This window comes from Gavialis gangeticus, unplaced genomic scaffold (genome assembly GCF_001723915.1).
Source record: "Gavialis gangeticus isolate Ggan-Ray unplaced genomic scaffold, GavGan_comp1, whole genome shotgun sequence".
NCBI lineage: Eukaryota > Metazoa > Chordata > Crocodylia > Gavialidae > Gavialis > Gavialis gangeticus.
Genome location: NW_017729032.1, coordinates 59,177,810 through 59,197,223, shown reverse-complemented (window position 1 = coordinate 59,197,223; position 19,414 = coordinate 59,177,810). Strand labels below are relative to the sequence as shown.

General features: G+C 41.4%; 2 long non-coding RNA genes across 4 annotated transcripts; one reads left to right on the top strand and one right to left on the bottom strand.

Moving 5' to 3' along the window:
- Nucleotides 1–213: 213 nt before the first annotated feature.
- Nucleotides 214–2,464, top strand: LOC109303450. 3 transcript variants are annotated; one of them, XR_002099121.1, is made up of 4 exons: nt 214–316; nt 1,219–1,367; nt 1,855–1,931; nt 2,432–2,464. It is a non-coding gene; the product is annotated as an uncharacterized LOC109303450 (long non-coding RNA). The 3 variants fall into 3 exon arrangements; XR_002099120.1 differs by having other exon boundaries at nt 214–360; XR_002099119.1 differs by lacking the exon at nt 214–316 and adding an exon at nt 329–341 and having other exon boundaries at nt 448–1,367.
- Nucleotides 2,465–4,101: 1,637 nt separating this feature from the next.
- LOC109303389 lies at nt 4,102–17,673 on the bottom strand. Its single transcript, XR_002099086.1, has 2 exons — nt 17,436–17,673; nt 4,102–4,996 (listed from the first exon to the last, which is right to left on the bottom strand). It is a non-coding gene; the product is annotated as an uncharacterized LOC109303389 (long non-coding RNA).
- Between the last annotated feature and the right edge of the window lie 1,741 nt (nt 17,674–19,414).

Genomic DNA, 19,414 nt, shown 5'->3' with positions numbered 1-19,414 from the left:
GTTCCCGGCGCCGCCAGCCCCGCTGCGCGCCCAGAGGGACACCCGGGCAGCGAGGGAAGCCCTGCCCCGCCCCGCGCCCAATGAGAGGCGGCGGGAGGTGCGGCCGGCGGCCGGGATTGGGCGAGGCGTGCTGTCAGTCATTCGGCGGGGGGCGGCAGGTTGTGCAGGGGCAGGGGCAGGGGCAGGGACCGGGGTCCCCGGGCGGGAGCGGGGTGGGGGCCGCTGCTAGGGACAAGGGACGGGCTGCAACGCACCTGCCCGGCGGGTGTCCACTCTGCCCTGCATAGCGCGGTGTGCACAGAAACTCTCTAGAGAAGTTAGGCTCAAAGTGTGTGTGTGTAGTCCTCGCTCCCGTGCAAGGTGAGTGGTGTGCGTGTGGTTTTGTTTATTCCTCTCTCCCCTGTGTGTGTGTGGGGGGGAGAGGGGGTATCCGTCTCTCCTCTGCAGTGTGTGCGCTGTACCGTGTGTGTGCATATTCCTTGCTTCCCTTCAGTTTGTGTGGTGTGTATGCGTGTGTATTCCTCTCTCCTGCAGCTTGTGTGCCTGTTTGTGTGTGTCTCTCTCCTCTGCAGTGTGTGTATTTCTCCCTCCCTTGCAGGTTTCTCCTGCCCAAATCCCCAGTTCAAACACTCACTGCCTTAAAATCCATCCTTAAGGAAAACCTTGCCTGCCTTCATCACTTCCCGTGAATAAACCTTTCCAGGAGCCCAAATTATCCAGACTGTGCCAGGGAGTGGAGGGGGGAAAACATCATTTTGCAGGTGAAATATTAGTATTACATCTAAGGGGACACCAGAAAGGGGCGGGGGGAGTCTCACTTACTTCTTTCCAAGATTTAAAAGAAGGAGAAGAGCTCTGCATAACTGTTAAGAAAGACAAATGATGTGGGGGTGGGGGGAGGGGAGTAATACGGTTAAAGGTGGAAAATGAGGAGGTTAAGAAGAAAAAAGTGCCCCCAGGCTCTGAGAAAGCAGGCACAGGGCAGAGCTGTCATTTGAGAGATATATGGCTCTGTTTTGGTTGCAATAATTGGAGTGCAAACTGTGTTAGAAATCTGCTTGTCAGCATCACATTTCTTTGCACCAGAAAGAAAACTGATAAATATCTGGAGGGCAAAACACTTCAGGTTATATCCAGTTTCAGGCTTTGGAGTTGATTGGTTGCAGCACTAGAAGCTTAAAAAATTTTCTCCTCTCCCCTGCTTGTGATTTTTAAAAGATACAGAAATTCCCAGGGGTGTGGGTTTGCAGAGGAATTAGTATCCCTTTTGTATCCATAATCATTGACCATGAGTTTTTGTTCACCACCTGTCTCATCTGCTAAATTCCTGTCTTCCTCTTATGGAAATGTAAAGACAAAAATATAATGTAAGTATATATATATATATATATATATATATATATATAAAATGAGGGACAGAGTTGAGGCCAACTCAAAACGAGCAAAGAAAAAAGTTTGTGGGGACATAACATAACAGAAAAGTGTCCTGTTGGGTTTTATTTAAAATCTGTTTGAAAGGAAGGGAGATATTGTTTGGTACAAATGGAACACTTCAATTTGGAAGTCTGGTGGCAGGGTCATGTAACTGTTTTTAGTTGGGATGGTATGTCATCTTTGCACCACCTCAGATGCACCATGTAAGCATCCCATTTCTGTTCCTTTATTAGTAAGACATGATCTAAATACAGCCATTTTGCAAAAAACATATGCATGAAGAGGCACATACGCTATTTTGAAAGGTGCTGTAATGTGACAGCTGCTATGTTTTTAAAGTAATTGCAGGTTACCAGTTTACCAAATACAGTTTAAACTACGCTTACATTTTCCTGCAAATGTTCAAATTGTGCTTTCCAGGCTACCTTGAAGAACAACCCCATTGACAATGACAATAAATTGAACAGGGCTAGCATGAGACAGAGGTGGAAGAAAAGGTGAATGTACTAATAAGAATCTAATATTGGTCTCCCCCCCCAAATAAATTGCCTGTGAAATTAACCAAGGAGTATCAGTGTGTGTTGTAGATGTAGAAAAATTCTTTCTATGACAGGAGACTGCAAATCTGCTAGCATTTTATATGTACTCCTTTTTATATTCTTACTGTGGCTAGCTGTTGCTTTTGGAAAGTACACCTTTTAACTAACAATTTAAGAAGTTACAGTGTTAGTGAAACGAGTTTAATCTGCGCTACAGAGACTGCATAAAAATCATAGCTATCAAAGTCTGCCCTCTGTTGTTATGAAATCTTAACATTTTAGCTCTAACAGCATGATTATTGCTATTATAATCCCCCCAAAAGGATTACAGTCTTACAGAGCAAATTCCCATAACACTGATAAAATAAGTGTTATAAAATTAAACCTTTAAACTTTGTACATGTTTTAATGCTATATGAGAGATCGATTCTGATGTCCAAATAATTCCCTTTTTGAAGGACACACCAACTGCAGAGACTTCCTCAGCCTGACAAAGGGTTTTTGAACCCGAAAGCTTGCTAAAACATTGTTGTTGCCAACTGTTTAAGTTGTTCTAATAAAAGATATCAGATTCACCCAAAGAACCTTGTCTCCTTTTTTAATGCATTTTTAAACACAAAGCACTAATAAGCAATATTGACTGCTTGTTTGCCTACAAATAAAAAACATCCATTTACACTTGCCTTGACAAAGACAGCTAGGGGATGGGGATTTGAAATAACAATTGAGCATGGTTAGTGAAGACATTCAGACACTGACGAAGTAGTCCCTTTTATAACTGCTGTTCAGCTTCAAGGTGCCAGGCCTGCAACCTGTACCTTAACTCCTATGAGTTTGCTTGCTCTCGGTAACATGCAAGATCAAGACCTAGAAGACTTTATGTGGACTAGTCAGACACACAGACTACTGATTTTGATTAACCTTCTTTTCCTTCAGTCATTTAACAGATCAATTTAAATGTTTTACAATTTTAGTTTATGTAGGTGTAAACTCTGGTAGGAAACCCGGACAAAGATTGAAGAGCAGTTGCATATACCGTGGCAAATTCAGTTACCTTACTGACATGAAGAGACCCATTTATATTAATAAGACTACTCGCTTGACTAAGGAAGTCAAAAGTTGGACCTAAACTGCAACACATTTTTATCTTCCTTCAGCTAAATATCTCTAAAGGCACTTGTACTTCTCAGCAATTTTCTGTCTCCCTGCATTCAGATCTCCAATTTACCTCCTCTATTCATAACCTTGGCTGTATCTTAAGCCTGAACTTTATTTCTATCTTATCTTCTATATTTACAGAATTGCCTGACACATCCTTTCTAATGTTATCGCTGCACAGCTCAACCTTCACTCATTTTTTGCCTTCGTCTCCTTTCATCTCAGCTGAAATCCCATCCCACTGCAATGGAGAAACTCCCACTGATTTCAATGAGGTCAGAGTTTCATCTCTTGACTACAGAAATTCTTTTCTATAGCCTTTCTAAATCCATGCTGTAGACACCAGCAGAATACAGATACCCAGCTTCTCACATATACAATGCATATGCAGCCACATTGTCAAATCCATAGTACCCATTCATTTCAGAATCTGTATTTTTAAATTCCTTTTAGTACAAATGTCTAATTATGATATGCTTATAAATGTAGTTGAAGTTCCAAGTTCTTCTTAAAAAAATCCCAGGCTACTCTTATTTTGATACAATGCTGTTACATATACAATTAGGTTTTAGTTACCCCTATTGAAATTCCAGCACCATTTGAGTGGTTATATGTTTGCCTAATAAAATAAGTAGGGCAGCATTCCTGATACCACATTTTCTGAAAAAGAAAACACTGAGGCCACTCAACAGATAAGAGTGCCTACCATGCTGAGAATTCAGCTCCCCAAACTGCAGTACAGAAGTTTTATTGTCTTCTTAGGATATTTATGCTGTCCAAAGGTTTTTAATTAAAGTATGAAGTTTTAGTCTTTAATTAGAAAAATAAATAAATTACCAATTTTTCATTTTTAAAATGTCTTTAAAAACATTATTGCCTATTTTAAAGTATCTTCCCAGTTTCCATTTCATAGTGAACATCCATGGTGAAATAGTATGTTTAAATATACATCTGAATTATAAAAAAATTGTAAAAGAATATTTAATATTGAAAGAGTTTTAACACTTATTACAATACAGTTCAGCCAAATCTTTTTAAATCTATCTAAATATATATTTATACCCTCCTCCACCTCCCAAACTTTAGAAACATCTGAGTTTAAGGTTTTGGTATCAGCTTCATCACTCTCACACTTCCCTTTAACTCCTACAGCAAGCAGCAGCTGCAATAGGGGGCACAAGTGCAAGACAGTAGTCGCAGTACAAGCCAGGGGGGGCTGGGGTGGCAGAAGGCTTGAAGAGATGGCAGGGAAATAGCAATGGAAATAGTTCAGTGTCCTAATTCTTGGGACGGATGAGGGAGGCTGATCGTTTTTAGTCCACTGACAACTAAGGCTCAATGGGAGTAGAAATCTGAGGAAGCAGTTGAGGCGATATTCATCCCTGCTGAAAGGTCTAACAAGAAACATAGCCTCAGATGTTTCCTGTGTACAGCAGCCTAGTGAAAGACAGACAGATGCTTCTGAACTCCTGGTGAAAGCATTAGAGGAAGAAGCAGATGTTACAATTGCAATTATAGCTCTGTGCTGTCAGTACACAGCAGCAAATATAGCTGTAGAAACTGCAATATCTCCTCTTTCCCTGGGTCATATCCACTAGGGGATGCAACAGTTAATTGTTCTCGCTTCTAAACAAAACATTCTTTTCACTCTGGTACCCTACCACTAACAGGGAAACCGGTCTGTTTTCTTACTGAAATGCAACTTTGGTACAAATAGGCTTCATTGAACCAACACATCTTCATGGCTTTTTCTTAGGGAAGTCACTTTCAAACAGTACCCTGAATCAGCTTCATCCACAGTACAGTCAGCATCCGGTATGACTGGTGCCACAAGCAAAGGATGGGTAAGCATTGAATTCCAAAGCCTAAAGAAGTGCAAGGGTAAAACAAATACTCTACCTGCATTTGTGCAGTCAACAGTGATGCCAGGATGATGGTTAATATCGCCGTGTTTTTTGGCTATATGAATAAGATTTTTTTCAGCACAATTCATTAACTACCAGTCAGTATGTCCCTTCCCTTTGATACAAGATATAATCACCAGCTACTTTCATGCAATTTAAAATCTACCAGAATCCAGGATAAAAATTAGTAATACCAGCAAATCAAATCAGACGTACACTTACACAAATGATCAGTTTTGGAGAAACAGAAACCTAATTGGGTTACTATAATAAGGCAGTAAAAATAATACAAGATTTCACACGCAATGGCTAGACTGTCCCGGGTTCTGTGTGTAGCAGGAAGGCAAACACAGCCTTTTCTGCCCCTTAACTCCAGTGCAAGGAGCAAATGTAGTCTTGACAGAGAGCTCTGATATTGCTGCCACTGGGCATGTTTACATGTGCAATTAATGTGTAGCAATAAACTCTAACATATATTATGCAGGAGTTTACTGTTCCGTGGTGCCATGTTTACACTTCTATGTACCACTACAACCAAACAGATATAATAGCAAGTCTATTCCTTCCTCTGCAGTGAGGAACCACAGATAAACATGGCGGGATGTTTTGGGGACTCATTAGAAACATAAGACTGGAAATGGGCTCCCAGGTCTTTGAGGCCAGTCTGCTGCATTCACAGGCAACCATTTGTGCAAAAGAGTCCACAAAATCATACAACCCTACTGGTCTTCATACACCCTAGACACGCTATGTCATGCACCTATAGGTAAAGAGCAGGAAGACCAGATTAGTCTTGCAGTGGTACCAGTGATGAGACAGGAGCAAATGGTATATAGAGGGGAAAACTAGATGGGAAAGGACCTCTGGGGTTACCTACCAATATACATAAGCAAGAGCAATGGATTTTAGTAGAAACTAGTGGGCATCATGCAAACAAAGGATCAGATTTTAAAAGAGTACAGTATACTCTACTGGCATGCATCCCAGATAAGGAAATAATCTGTTTAACTATGTGACGCAAAACAGGTCCAGATCTCTAGCCTGTTGCTTATGTTATAGCAGCTATTGGTTATCTGTGTTTCCATTAGGTGCATAGGATCTTTCAGCTCCGCTATTTGCTTTTTAATGCTGCTTAACTACATAGTAGCTTTAAGTGTCTACTTTGTAACTAACTGTAGTCAAACAGGGCACATCTACATGTGCAAATAACATGTAGCAATAAGCTCTAGTGCATATTGGGCTGGAGTTTATTGCTCCTGGGAGCCATGTTTAAATGTTTTCCCTGGGAATACAGCATGTTGACGCAGGATGGAGCAGCCCTGGCTGGCAGGGGACCCAGGGTATCAGCCTGCCAGTTCAGGGCTGCTCCTGCCCAGATCAGCATGCTGGAGAGGGGCTAGCTGGGGCACAAGGGTGCTCCAGTATGGAGCTAGTCAGCAGGCAGCCCTGCACGGAAGCACTTTCATGCCCCAGCCAGGCAGCCCTGCAATGAAGCACTTTCATGCCCCAGCCAGCCCTATCAGTGTCTATATGTGTGTTACTGCACACTAAAGAACTCTGCTGTAATGCAGTCCTTGTATTAACACAGCATAATTAGTTTCCTATAGCCTAATAGGGGCCCATGTGTAGACACTGAGACTTTACTGCGGAGCTAATTAGGAAGTTCCATAGTAGACATTACATGTAGATCCACCCACAGTGAAGGGGAAGCTGCTGTCAAAGGCTTTTACTCTTTTACACTTCATTTTCAAGGCTTCTAATCATAGCCCCTAAACTGGCTAATAATTAAGAACCTTGAAAATTATGAGAGCCAGTCAGTTTGGAATTGCTAGTACCAAAGCACTGTCAGTGCTGTGGTATTTAAATTGCTTACAATGATTTCTGATTTAAATGCATATTCTGAGCAAGTCCACAGCTTTTTCAGCCCCAAATTGGGCACTGAAACAGCATGGACTCTATGTACATGCCTAACTTAGGTGCCCAAACTGATATCAAAACTTACAGAAAGTTAAGGCCTACATAGGAGTTAAGTATCCATATGGCTTTTAGATTCTCACCCTCAGTCCCTGAAATTGTGGTACCTAAATTCTATGAGGGAAGGCTGGGTGTATCAGGGGTAAAGATTCTTGCAGAAGTGGTTTCTGAACTTTCTGTGTAGCAGGCCAGAGCCCTACTGCCCCTCAAGGCAGCTGATCATTGCTGTAAGTACTACAATCCTTTGTTGAAGGAAAGAGGAGCAAGTACAAAAGGCATACAAGATTGTGGATTGTGTAGGTGCTGCAGGGCCCCATGAAATGGCATACAGAATCTGTTTCCAATTTCACATCAAATGATCTGAACCTCAGAGGATCGGGCTTATGGAGTTTATATTCTCTCATCAACAAAGGATCCAAAAGATTGCCAGAACACTATAAACAATCGGACTAAACACAGCTTTTTACAAAAACAATTCCAAAGAAGAACAAAAAGGAAAAAGCCTTCAAAACCCCAAAGTGTTAGTTTTCTAGCAACAATTTTTGCTTCATCTTGTGTTGTCTTTCCCTCCCCCCACAAGAACAAAATTCAGATTCTTGTTTGCACTAAGTTTCTTGTTCTAAGGTCTTTCTGGTCACTTACTGCTGTAGGATTTCATGTTGCTTGCCCTAGCATTTCTGAGTACTCAGGAGGAAGATTGGTTACTCATTTGTTTGCAGACTGTTAGATCTATCAACAAACCGTCATCTTCCCTTAGGTGGTTTTTTGGTATGCTGTAGTTTACTGGTATTTGGTTTGCTTATCTGCTTTACTCCCAGATTTCCTGCTATGGTTAAAAACAGCTGACATGGCTGGAAAGTGGCACTCAAAGGTCTCTTAGATCCACTTATAATGCCAAATCCTGCCCTTGGGTGCACTTGTATGAATTTAATTGTAATTAATGGGAATCAAGCAAAATGCATGTAAGGGTAGAATGGTGCCCTTAGACAGCGCAATCCTGTTAAACAAGCATGGTAGCACATAGTGACATTTTTCCTGGCTGGTACTCCCAGATTAAAACTGAGTCCAATAACTTGAGCATATGATTTTTTCAGATACAGCAGAGGGACCTTGCAGGGATTTTTTTTTGTGGAAATAGATGCTGGCCTTAAGCCAAGAATTGGGGAGGTTTTGCAGTCTTTACACAGGCAAAACTCCTGCTTCTGTCTGTTTATTTAATACTAGATCATGCAATTGTAACCGAGATCAGTGTCTGCTATATATTATTTTATACTGAATGTCTTCATGGACCATTTCAAATTGCATTACTTTTTGGTTCCAGAAATCCCTATTGATCAACACTATCATAGAATCAATGACAGGAAACTGGATATGTCTACTTGTTTTTCCTCAGATAACAAATATGGGAATTGTAAGCTGCAAATACCTGTTTTCCTTTACAAAAAAACACCTTAGAGTTTAACATGTAATTAATATATTATTGAAGCAGTCAGCAGTAGCATTGTGTTAGTACCCAGAGGCCATCAACAGAAGCCGGGGAGTTATTATTCACTGTTCATTTTGCTTTTATATTATTCCCCTTTTCCATAAACTTTGTCTGTCTTATCTTTTTGTCCCTCTTATCAAAGGGGAAGGTATAACAAGAATGAAAAGCTGGAGGCTGAAACTAAACAAATTAAAATTAGAAATAGGGCACAGATTTTTGGCTGTGAGGTCACTGACCCCTTGGCATGAACTACTAAAGCAGGAAGTGGATTAGGGTTGCCATCTGTCAGTAAATTTACGGAGCAGTAGTAAAAAAAGATCAGCCTAAACATGGCTCTCAGTAAAGTCTGTAAAAAACCTTTAACTTTCAGTAAAAATACTAAGCAGCTGCAGCTTGACCAAAGCTCTGATAGGTAGAGCACCGCAGTGCTACCTGGTGTTGAAGTGAGAGCACAGCACCCTGTGGAGGCACATGCTTTCAGGCAGGGGTCGCTGCCTGTAATACTGGTGGGTTGCAGGTAGGCATCCTAGAGGGTCCATGCTGGGATGCGGGAGGGAGGAGGACACAGAATGGGGCTGGCAGGGGTAAGGCTGAGGAGTGGGTTGACAGGGCAGTATGGTGCGGGGTGTAGTCAGAGGCATCAGGGTGTATGAGTGAACAGGGGGCACCTGGCAGGAGGGTGGGGCAGCACAGCATAAAAGCATCACTGCAGTCAAGTAGGGTTGCCAACCCAAGACATTTTTTTTACTGCAAATTTTTTCCTGAAAACAAGAACTGTTTTTTACTTTTTATTTACTATGGTCAATGTTAAATCCCTAAATTTGAGCCCAGCCCTTCTAACATTGGCCTAGCAGAAGTTACATTACTTAAACCATATTTATCAATGAAAACATGTCAGTAAAAAACTTTGTCAGTAAACAGCTTGCAGGTGATCAGGAAAAATTTAAATTTTCATGCGTTGGCAACCCTGTAGTGTATTTTCTACCTCTCAGTGTCATCAGATCAAGACGACCAGTTTCTCTGGAGGAGATCCTGTAATCAAACACAAGTTATAGGGAGAAATTCTCAGATTTTTGTGTTTTTTTCCAGGAGGTTACACTAAGTGATCTTTTGGTCCCTTCTTGCCTTAAGCTCTATGAATCTGTGATTTCAGACAATAAGTTCTTTGAGTAAATGGCTATCGTCTACTCTACTTGTACATTTTCCAGCACCAGAAAGACCCATTCTTCATTCTTCTTCAAACACTACCATAAACATATGATCAATAACAACATCCTTCTGCAAGGCAACTAGTATCAACATTTTATATTTCAATAGCGTGTAACTTTTAAAATCAAATGTAAAAACCTTTATATTTTAGCATGTTCTCAGCACAGCACTTGCTCTGATCTCATGATTTTATAGACTAATAAATGTACTTTATTGGAGTGCATTTTATGCATTTATGCTTGAGGGAGTCCAGAGAAGAGCCACGCACATGATCAGAGGTCAGGAAAACAGACCTTACGATGACAGGCTGAGAGCCATGGGGCTCTTTAGCCATGAAAAGCGCAGGCTCAGGGGTGACCTGATGGCCACCTATAAGTTTATCAGGGGTGACCACCAGGATCTGGGGGCATGTTTGTTCACCAGAGCGCCCCAGGGGATGATGAGGTTGAACGGTCATAAACTACTGCGAGACCATTTCATGCTGGACATAAGGAAGAATTTCTTTACTGTCCGAACCCCCAAGGTCTGGAACAGCCTGTCATCGGAGGTGGTTCAAGCACCTACATTGAACACCTTCAAGAGCAAATTGGATGCTTATCTTGCTGGGATCCTATGAACCCAGCTGACTTCCTGCCCTTTGGGCAGGGGGGCTGGGCTCGATGATCTTCCGAGGTCCCGTCCAGCCCTAATGTCTATGAAATCTATGAAATTATATTGTAGCAACCACAAATGCTTAAAAATCACAAGTCTGACTCTCCAAAAAAGGCCTCTTTATTTGTTTTCTGGGTGTTAAAGCTTTAGAATGCACTTGATTCTTCTTTTCAGGCTTTTCCCCCTTGATCTTTAACAATGTTACCAAAGCTCTCATATAATATTTGTCATCACAGCAGTCAAAGTACTTTACTAACACATCAAAACTCACCATCACTCTTTTTCAAATGCAGAAACTGAGGCACAGAGAGGGAAAGTGACCTGCCCATTTGGGCATTCAGAAGGACAGTGCCAGAGACAAGAACAGAATCAGGTCTCCGGAGTCCCTACATTGCAGGCAGCACTGCTTCAGGTATTTATTTAAAGAAACAGAAACTGAGATTCTTGTTTGATCATGAGGTGGGTCTTTACATTTTCCCTCTGTTCCACAATGTAAGAAGTGGAGGGAACAGTCCCTTGTCTGTACTTTGACTCTCCACTGAGCTCTAGCTTGTATTTTGGCATGTAGCATCTTTAGATCTGCCATACCATTCTGTTAGGTCTATAATCTCTTTCTGTATGACCTTCCTCTTGGTCTGCTTCCCAAATTGCCTAGGTGTTAGCAGATGATTCTCTCTCAATCAGCAGATGTGTCTAAGCTTCTGGGGCTTCTTCCTTGTTGCCAATTCAGTGACTTCTTTTTCACTCTGATCCCCTCTCTCTGTCATTTCTGACATAATCCCACCAGTAGACCACAAGAGAATCATCCCTAACATTTAATTTCATATGCTATGTGAGGGTCCATTTCCATGTTCACAGAGGGTAGGATGAAGAACACATATTATGATTATCCTTAGAAAGGGACTGTTTAAGTAAAACACTGGAAAACATGAGAGGCACAATACAGCCGTGGGGGCTGGCAACACTGATTGTATGCAAGACCTGTGCAACTTTCAGTCAGTTGGTAACTAGAAGTAATTGGAGCTAGTAACTAAAAAGTAATTGTCTCTGGTGTTTCTGTTGATAACTTACCATAATTCTACTCCTGACAAAACATGATTTAGTAATAACCAAAATATTTTTACATCTACACATACTGTAAATATTATACTTCTGTATAGTATATGGGCTTATTCTGTTACAAAGACCAGGGGCTTTAGTCAAAAAACCTATCACATAACCTAAAGCTGAACACTTTTAATGATGTAGGGCATCCTGGTGTGTCATAAAATACAGCAAATTCTTTTGAAAGGTGATCCTGCTGACCTTGAACAACTATTCAAAGACCATATCAAAGGCCACTGAAACTCTTGTTCATGCACTTGTGATTCTTTTAATTCTTATTTTCTCTCTTCTACTCTTCTTAAGAAATTTTGTCTAGTCTTTGTAGTTGTAGATGGCAAAACAAAACCACTACACACAGTTTGTTTCATCACATCATTTAAACAATACATCTGCCAAATTCACATTTTCTTACCTGCTGTAAACTACCAGGTTGAACTCTGGCAACATTCAGCACTTGCTGTGCTGAAAGTGAATGGGAGTGTTAAAGCCTGAAAGCAGGAAAGCGACTACAAGCAATACTCTCTTTTTCATACCTACCCAGTGATGTCAGCTACTTAAAGGGTTTCTTTTCTCAGGGGAGATTTTCCTGAATCAAACAATGTTTGCTTCACACTACTCAAGCATATACAGGTTTGAAGACAGCTGTCATCCTTCTGAGCATGGCCCTGTGGTCTCTACTCAGGCAAAACTCCCATTGACCTCAGGTAGTATTGCTAGGGTAGGAACTTCAGGATTGGGTCCATTAGTGGCATATTATATACCCATAGTTCTCAGCCTGTTTTAGACTCAAGGCATCCCTTGGAAAATGCCAGCTCTTAGTTTTCACTTGTTTTTTCACTACTGAAAAATAATGGAGCAGCTCTTCTGTTGTAAGACCTCAAAGACTACAAGTCAGAAAGTTTTTAATACTGTGGACTCCTATTTGAAATCTCTTGGGTGATATTGTGAATCATGTTGGTGTACCTAACAGTACAAACATTGCGTGGCACCTTGTCACACCCTTGAAAAGCTCTCAAGGCACCCCAGGATGCTGTGACACCCTGGTCGAGAATACAGTGGGTTCCACTTAAGGACGTACCCTCTGGACTGAAAACAGGTTATGCACTTATCCACACTGAGTGTAAGCAATGCTTATTCACTACCAGAACAGCGTACACTCACCTTGTCACATTTCATTAAGGCTTACTACATTGTTCTTTTTCAGGACTTCTGTCACAGGCAATAGCCATATAACAGATATAACCTAGTCAATTAGAAACTTGAAATCAATGACTGTTGATTAATTTAACTAATTATGCAGTTAAAAGAAGTGCATTAACATTACAAAGGAGACACTGGTACCAAAGAGCTCCTATACACTTATTTGGTTTATGTACTTAACATGCAGTTAATCAGCATTTGTTGTAACGTAAGCAATTGGGGGGGAATCAGAACAGATATAGTGTTACTCAGTTAAGGGAATTATACACTTATTCAGTATGCATATAGGTAGAATACATGATTCTTCCCAGGAAGGGGTATTTCTGGCCTATGATTAATTTCTGAAAGCATAGTGCATATACTGGGAGTGTCTACACAAGATATTTACTGTGCAATAGACTAATTAGCTGCACAACATCTTGCAGCTACACGTGCACCCCTATTAGGCTGGAGTAAACTAATTTACTCTGCAGCAGGATAGTACTTCTAAATGTGTTGATGCATGTGTAGACACTGCCCTAGCACATGTAGATACTGCCTCAGCTGGCTGGGGCACAAGGGTATTTCAATATGAGGGCTACCTCCTGGCTAGCCTGGCACTGTAAATAGTATTATATCTGGGACAAAGCCTTCTCTGCTTAACAGATACAATATCCTAATCTATGTATTAACACTTCAGAGGGGGTGTTTTCAAAAGCACAAAGGGCTAGGAGAGACCCAACTCTTGCTGACTTTTAGGCAACAGCAGAAACACAGTTATTGCAGGTAGGGAGGTAGGCCAAATCTTGAGACTGTCCTCACTGTTTTAGTACTTTAATATGAAATAGAATTTAATATGCAACTCTTCACTGAGATGGCTAGCCATGTTAGTGTGAAGTCAGGCAGACGTAGGCACATTAGGGTGCATACACATTTACTAAAGTGACTTAAAATAAGGCGACTTAGCTAAGTCGACTTAAGCTACTTCAGAGCATAAACACGTACAGCTCCTTGACATGGGGGCAGCCATCTTGTAAGCTAAGTCAGTTTACCTGATGCAACTCAAAATAATACACCTTAGAGGTGTATTATCTTGCCCCACAATTAAGTCAACTCGGCTCCATATCCGTGTGTACACTATGACAGTTAAGTCAAATTTAAAAAGTTACGTCAGCTTAACTATCAGAAAGTTAATATGTGTGTACGCACCCTTAGAGACTCATTGATTCAGAGGCATGTGCTTTTAGCTAGTGCAGAAATTTTATTGTTCTTAAACACCCTGGTTTACAAGAAAGTCAAAATTAAAACACCCACTCCAAAATATTCCCAACAGTTGTGATGTTCCCATCTCTGAACTATTTCTTACATGACACAGAGGGCCAAAAGCCCATTAACGTCAATGGTACTACATCAGCAACAAATCTGGCCTAGAAGTGCAATAGAAGGATAGACTAAACAGTATTTCATGGCAAGTGTCTGTGTCCTGATCACTTTGAAAAAATACACAACAGTTGCACCTGCCACCCCTCATTCTTAAAATTGCTTAACTAGCAGCAGTTTGTATAAATGCTGTTTTCCATTAATACACCAATTAGCAAATACAATCTTAACAAATAATGCAGGATGGGTTCAAAGGTCACCAGTATGTTACCCATCATAAAGATTAGTCTTGCTATAGCACACAAGCCTGCAGTTGAGCTGGTAACTCAAGATCTCTCCCATGAGCTGTAGAAGAGTAACCAAAGACATCTTGCCAAATGCTTTAGACAGCTAATATGTATTTGCAATTTGATAACCTCAGTTTGTGGTATTTATGGTATTTCCAACAATATGGTATTCCTCCATCTATAAGGAAGCAAAATTAAGTGTTTTTTTCCCTTTTTTATAGGCCACCACTGGATCATAACTGTCTATACCTTGCTTGATTTATAGTCCAAAGGGATTTCTGTCTGGAGTATCATTTAGGCCTTGCTTCTATGCCTCACTGGATTTCTCTGGACAATGTTAGGCTCCTCATGGAGCCTTACAGCCTGTTGTTAGTCTAGGCACAACTTGCCATCCTTGTATAACTTCTTCTTGCAGCCAAGTCAATGGTTTTCAACCTTTTTAGAATAAAGCACCTGTCAAAAAATTCCAGCTCATAGTTTGCACACATTTTTTTTTACTACAGCAGTTTTTCTGATGCAGAGAACTCAGAAAGACCACAACTGGTCAGAATGGTTTTGACACTGGATTCCAGTTGGAAATCTTTGGGTTGATCTTGTGAACCATGTTTACATACCTAACAGGACTAACATGGCACCCTGCAGCACCCTTGAAAAGATTTCAAAGGCAGACCAGGGTGCCATAGCACTTTAGTTGAGAATCACTGAGCTAGGACATGCTATGTTTGCATACTGTTGTCTTTCCTCCTAGTCTTTTACATACAGATTCTATGTGAAAAACTGCTTTGTGCCACTTTGCGGATGCAAATCAGCTATAAAGATGGCTGAACCGTCCATGGGAGGTTTCTCCCTACTTCAGGGAATCCCTGCATAGTATAGAGCAAGGGTATCAAACTCTGTGCTCCACATCAAATCCATGAGACCAGCACCACAGTGGCAGCAGGGCAGAGAGCAGCAGAGGGTCATGTGCTGCAGTGTTTACACTGCAAGCATCAGTGGTGGTGGGGCAGGCAAGATAGGGTGAGTGAGTCTGTATCAGCCCAGCTTGCACTCACTCCTGCCACTGACGGCCAGAGCCCCACGTTCTGTGGAAGGTCCTGTCCCCTACTAGCTACTCCTCCAAATACTCTTATCTATCTCACTAGTAACCCAGCAGACTGTATAGAGCAGGTTTGCATGCCAAATCCAGCCTATGGAACATAAGTTTATTACCCCCAGTGTATAATGCCCCATTTCCTAACCCAGTACACTTCTTCAGTATTCTTGTTGGGGCAGGTGATCGGTACTTTTTGCAATATTCCAGATAAAGGAAAACTATTCACTTTATATAAGTAGCATTATGATTATTCCCCATCTCATTTCTAACATTCTATTTGCTTTTTTAGCTACTGCCACACTTTGAGCAGGGGCCCTTGCAAAGGATTTTTTTCCCCGTGTATTAACTTGGAATTCAGTAAGGGGCCCAAGTAGTTCAACCTATCCCATCCAGTATGGATTTGTCAACATTAAGTTTCATCTGTCATTCTGTTACTCACTCATCTAGCTGGATTAAGTGCCTCTGAAATTATTTCTTTCTCCTCCTCTTTGTCTATTTAGATTACAAGCTCTCTCAGGGAGTCGTCTTGCACAATTTTTTATTGTTTAGTACAGTGGGTCCCAATCTCATCTGGCATGTTCCTTTTCTTCCCAAATTTCCAATCATCCATACCACTCTTCTTGATAATGTAAATTAATAATGTTTCCTGTGTCCTACCCTAGGACACAGGAAACATGTGGTCAGGTCCAGATACTCCTTGTGGGGCTCTGGGCAATCTTTTTAGTCTATCTCAGTACTTACATCAATGACCACATCTGTTATCTCTTTTTACAGTACCCCTGTGAGATTTTTCCTTTTTTAAAGATATGAAAGTGGAAAAATTGAGTACTTTGCCCAAGGTCATACAGAAAATGAGTGGCAAACTAGGGGATTGATCTTGGATTTCATGAGCTTCCATTCACAGGTTATGCTTCCTCCCATGCCTTTCTGTGCATCAGTTTGCCATCTATAAAATAGGGAAAAAAGCACTGTCCTATCTCTCTAGGCTGCTCTGAAGATAATACATTAAAAATTATGACATGCTCAAAAAAATCCAGTTGGTTTCTGGAGGTAAATTTAAAAAAAGTCTGCATTAGTATTATTGTAATGCAATATATTTCCTATTGTCATTTTTCATTTTCTTTTTCAGGGTTTTCTATAACATTTATTGATATAATGTTTAAGCCTTTATGCATCTGATATTTTGCCTGTTACATGTCACAAAGAAAGGCTTGCTCATAGACTGTTTTGTTTATTTTGAATGAGACGTCAGAGTTTGCCAAGATTTATCATAATTATAAAATGCTATTAAGGTTTACCCAACCAAATCAACAGGTTGAAAGCAGGTAGAGCAGATTAATTGTGCTGCATGATTTATGATGTGTACAGAACTATATAATTTAACAGGCCAAGTGAAAGCAGAAAGAATCTAGAGTATTAATAATGTCTTAGTTAGACTAACAATGCATTGAAATTAAATCTAACAAACTGTAATTAATTGACTTAACAGAAACAATGTGATGATTAAAATAACATAACTGAAGTTTAGTTAGTTTAACCAAGACTCATTTTAAAGGATTGATTTGTCATTCATAAAAGTAGAGTGTGCCCACTTAATCTTTTTCCACACTACCACTGAAACTACAAAGTGAATTAGAGTCTCTCTATTTGGCAAAAGATTAGGTTTGGTTTATCATGCTATAAGTATAAACCCTTCAGCTGGGTGTTTTCAGCAGCTGCAAGGGCTGGATTCAGATATCAAGGAGTTCCTCCTTAAAATTAATAAATGTTATAACTTTCATCCCTCAACCAGAAAACTGGAGAATCTAAACATCTTCCCTAGGAGACTATAAGAGGCAATGCTTCCCCTTTCAGGAGCCATGAATCTGTACAAAACAATTACGACAATTATAACTATTAAAGACAAAGGTACACAACATTTATTTGGAAAAATGCAAGAAGAGGTCACCTACATGTTTATGCAAATAGTATAACACTGATCTGTCCCCTCCCCCCCAAAGTATCCTGGGTAAAATTCCTTTACTTCAATTTCCTTACCTGCTAGTGTGACCATCTAGTGGACCACTGTCCCTTCAAACACTTCAATTCCCTGGATTCCTTTTGCCCTCTATTCATAGTTTGTTGTCAGTAGTTAGCAAAGCCCTAAAACCTATGACAGATTTGGGTTAAGCCAAAAGGGGCACACTTCCACAAAGAGACCACTTGCTGGTACTTCTAGCCATGATACCATCTGTAAGAGTGTGTGTCTTCCTGCCCACCCTGCTGCATTAGAATTACCTGACCCCTGGCTACATTAGAATTACTTGACCCCTGGCTCATCCTCTGTACTCTGCTGCCAAGCCTTAATGGTATTATTATATTTGGGAGCATGGATGATTCTCTGAGCAGAGGTCAGTCTGGCAGGGATTCCGTAGGGCTCCACCTCCCCTTCACCCTTCCCCTTTCTTCTTAGGTGGTTGGTCACTATTCTCCATTGGTCTGGAGTCTGAGATACCTAGTAGAGTCTCTGCTCAAACTCAGCTCTGTTATTTACTACAGCTGTGTGAAACAGCACCATTTTGTTTTGACTTCCATTTTGCTGTTTCAAAGGGACAGTTTTTTATTTCATCATTTTGTTTTATTTTGAAGCACTGTTCTGTTTTGTTTTGTCAAAACTGTTTAGCTGTTTTGACATGTTTTGATATTTTGCCCATGGGCTGTAATGGGAAACTGTGAAAATGCCTATAACTTTGTCATTTCTTGCCTGATTAGGATGAAAATTGCAGGGATGGTAACCCCTTCTGAGGGCAGGAAGCCTGCCAAGATTCAAGGAGATAGGTGCAGGGATTTCTGGACACAGCACCTCAAACTGCTGACAAGCAAAACTCACAGCACTTGCCGGCCGATGACAGCCTGCTGTCATCCCGTGTGCAGATCTAGGGGCCCGCACCCCACCCCAGGATGGCTGCAGGGCTGTGCTGGACTCTTCCCAGAGGGCACAGGTCCTTGGATCTGCATGTGGGATGAGAGCATGCTGCTGCTGCCAGCTGGGGCCAGTGCCAGCCCCCAAGTCTGCCTGGCACAGCCCGCATTGAGCACCAGAAAGGACCCAGTGCTGGCGCTGGCCCCAGTCAGCTATGGCAGCCTGCTGTCATCCTGCACACAGATCTGGGGGCCCTCACCTCCTGGGAGGGCTGCGGGGCTGTGCCAGACTTCTTCCGGGAGGTGCAGACCCCCAGATCTGGACACGGGATGACAGCAGGATGTTGCCGCCAGCTGGGCACAGTCCATGCCAAGCGACAGGATGCCTGGTGCTGACGCTGGTTGCAGTTGGCAGCAGCAGCATGCTGAAACTCCACATGCAGATCAGGGGCCCGTGCCCCCCAGGAAGAGCTGGGGAAGCGATCAGAGAGCTGGGGGAAGCGATCAGAGAGCTGGGGGAAGCAAACAGGGAACTAGATGTCAATATCAGAGCAGTCCTTCCCCCCTCTTCCCTCTCCCTCTCCTTAGTTTCTGTTTAGCTGCAACAAACCCAGCTTTCAAAACAATTTGAGTGCCCTTGTTTTGTTTTGAATTTGTTTTGAAGCCTTCTGTTTCATTTCAATTTCGCTGTTTTGAGTTTGAAACATGTCAAAACAGCTTCAAAACGAAACACCTGTCAAAATTTTGTACAGCCCTTTTATTTACTCCGTGGTTCTCTGGCATCAGTTTCCACTGGTTGAGCCCCTCCTTGGCTGAACTAATCGGGTTATGCTCCACCAATCTTCTTTTCTCTCTCTCTGTCTTTGTGTTGTTGTCTCTGTGATTATTTCTGAATTACTTTGTTCATGGTTTCTGGTCTCTTCCAGCCTTACTTTAGGCCTTGTAGACTATATCTCTTTTAAAGACCCAGATGTAGGGCCTGTTAACCATAAATCAGACTCAAAGGGGATCCTTCTTCCCAGCTGATCCTCATTTACCTAGGGACAATAAATCAAAAGGAAGATTTCTTACTCCCAGTCTCCATTGTTTTTAATTCCAGAATATATACAAAAAAA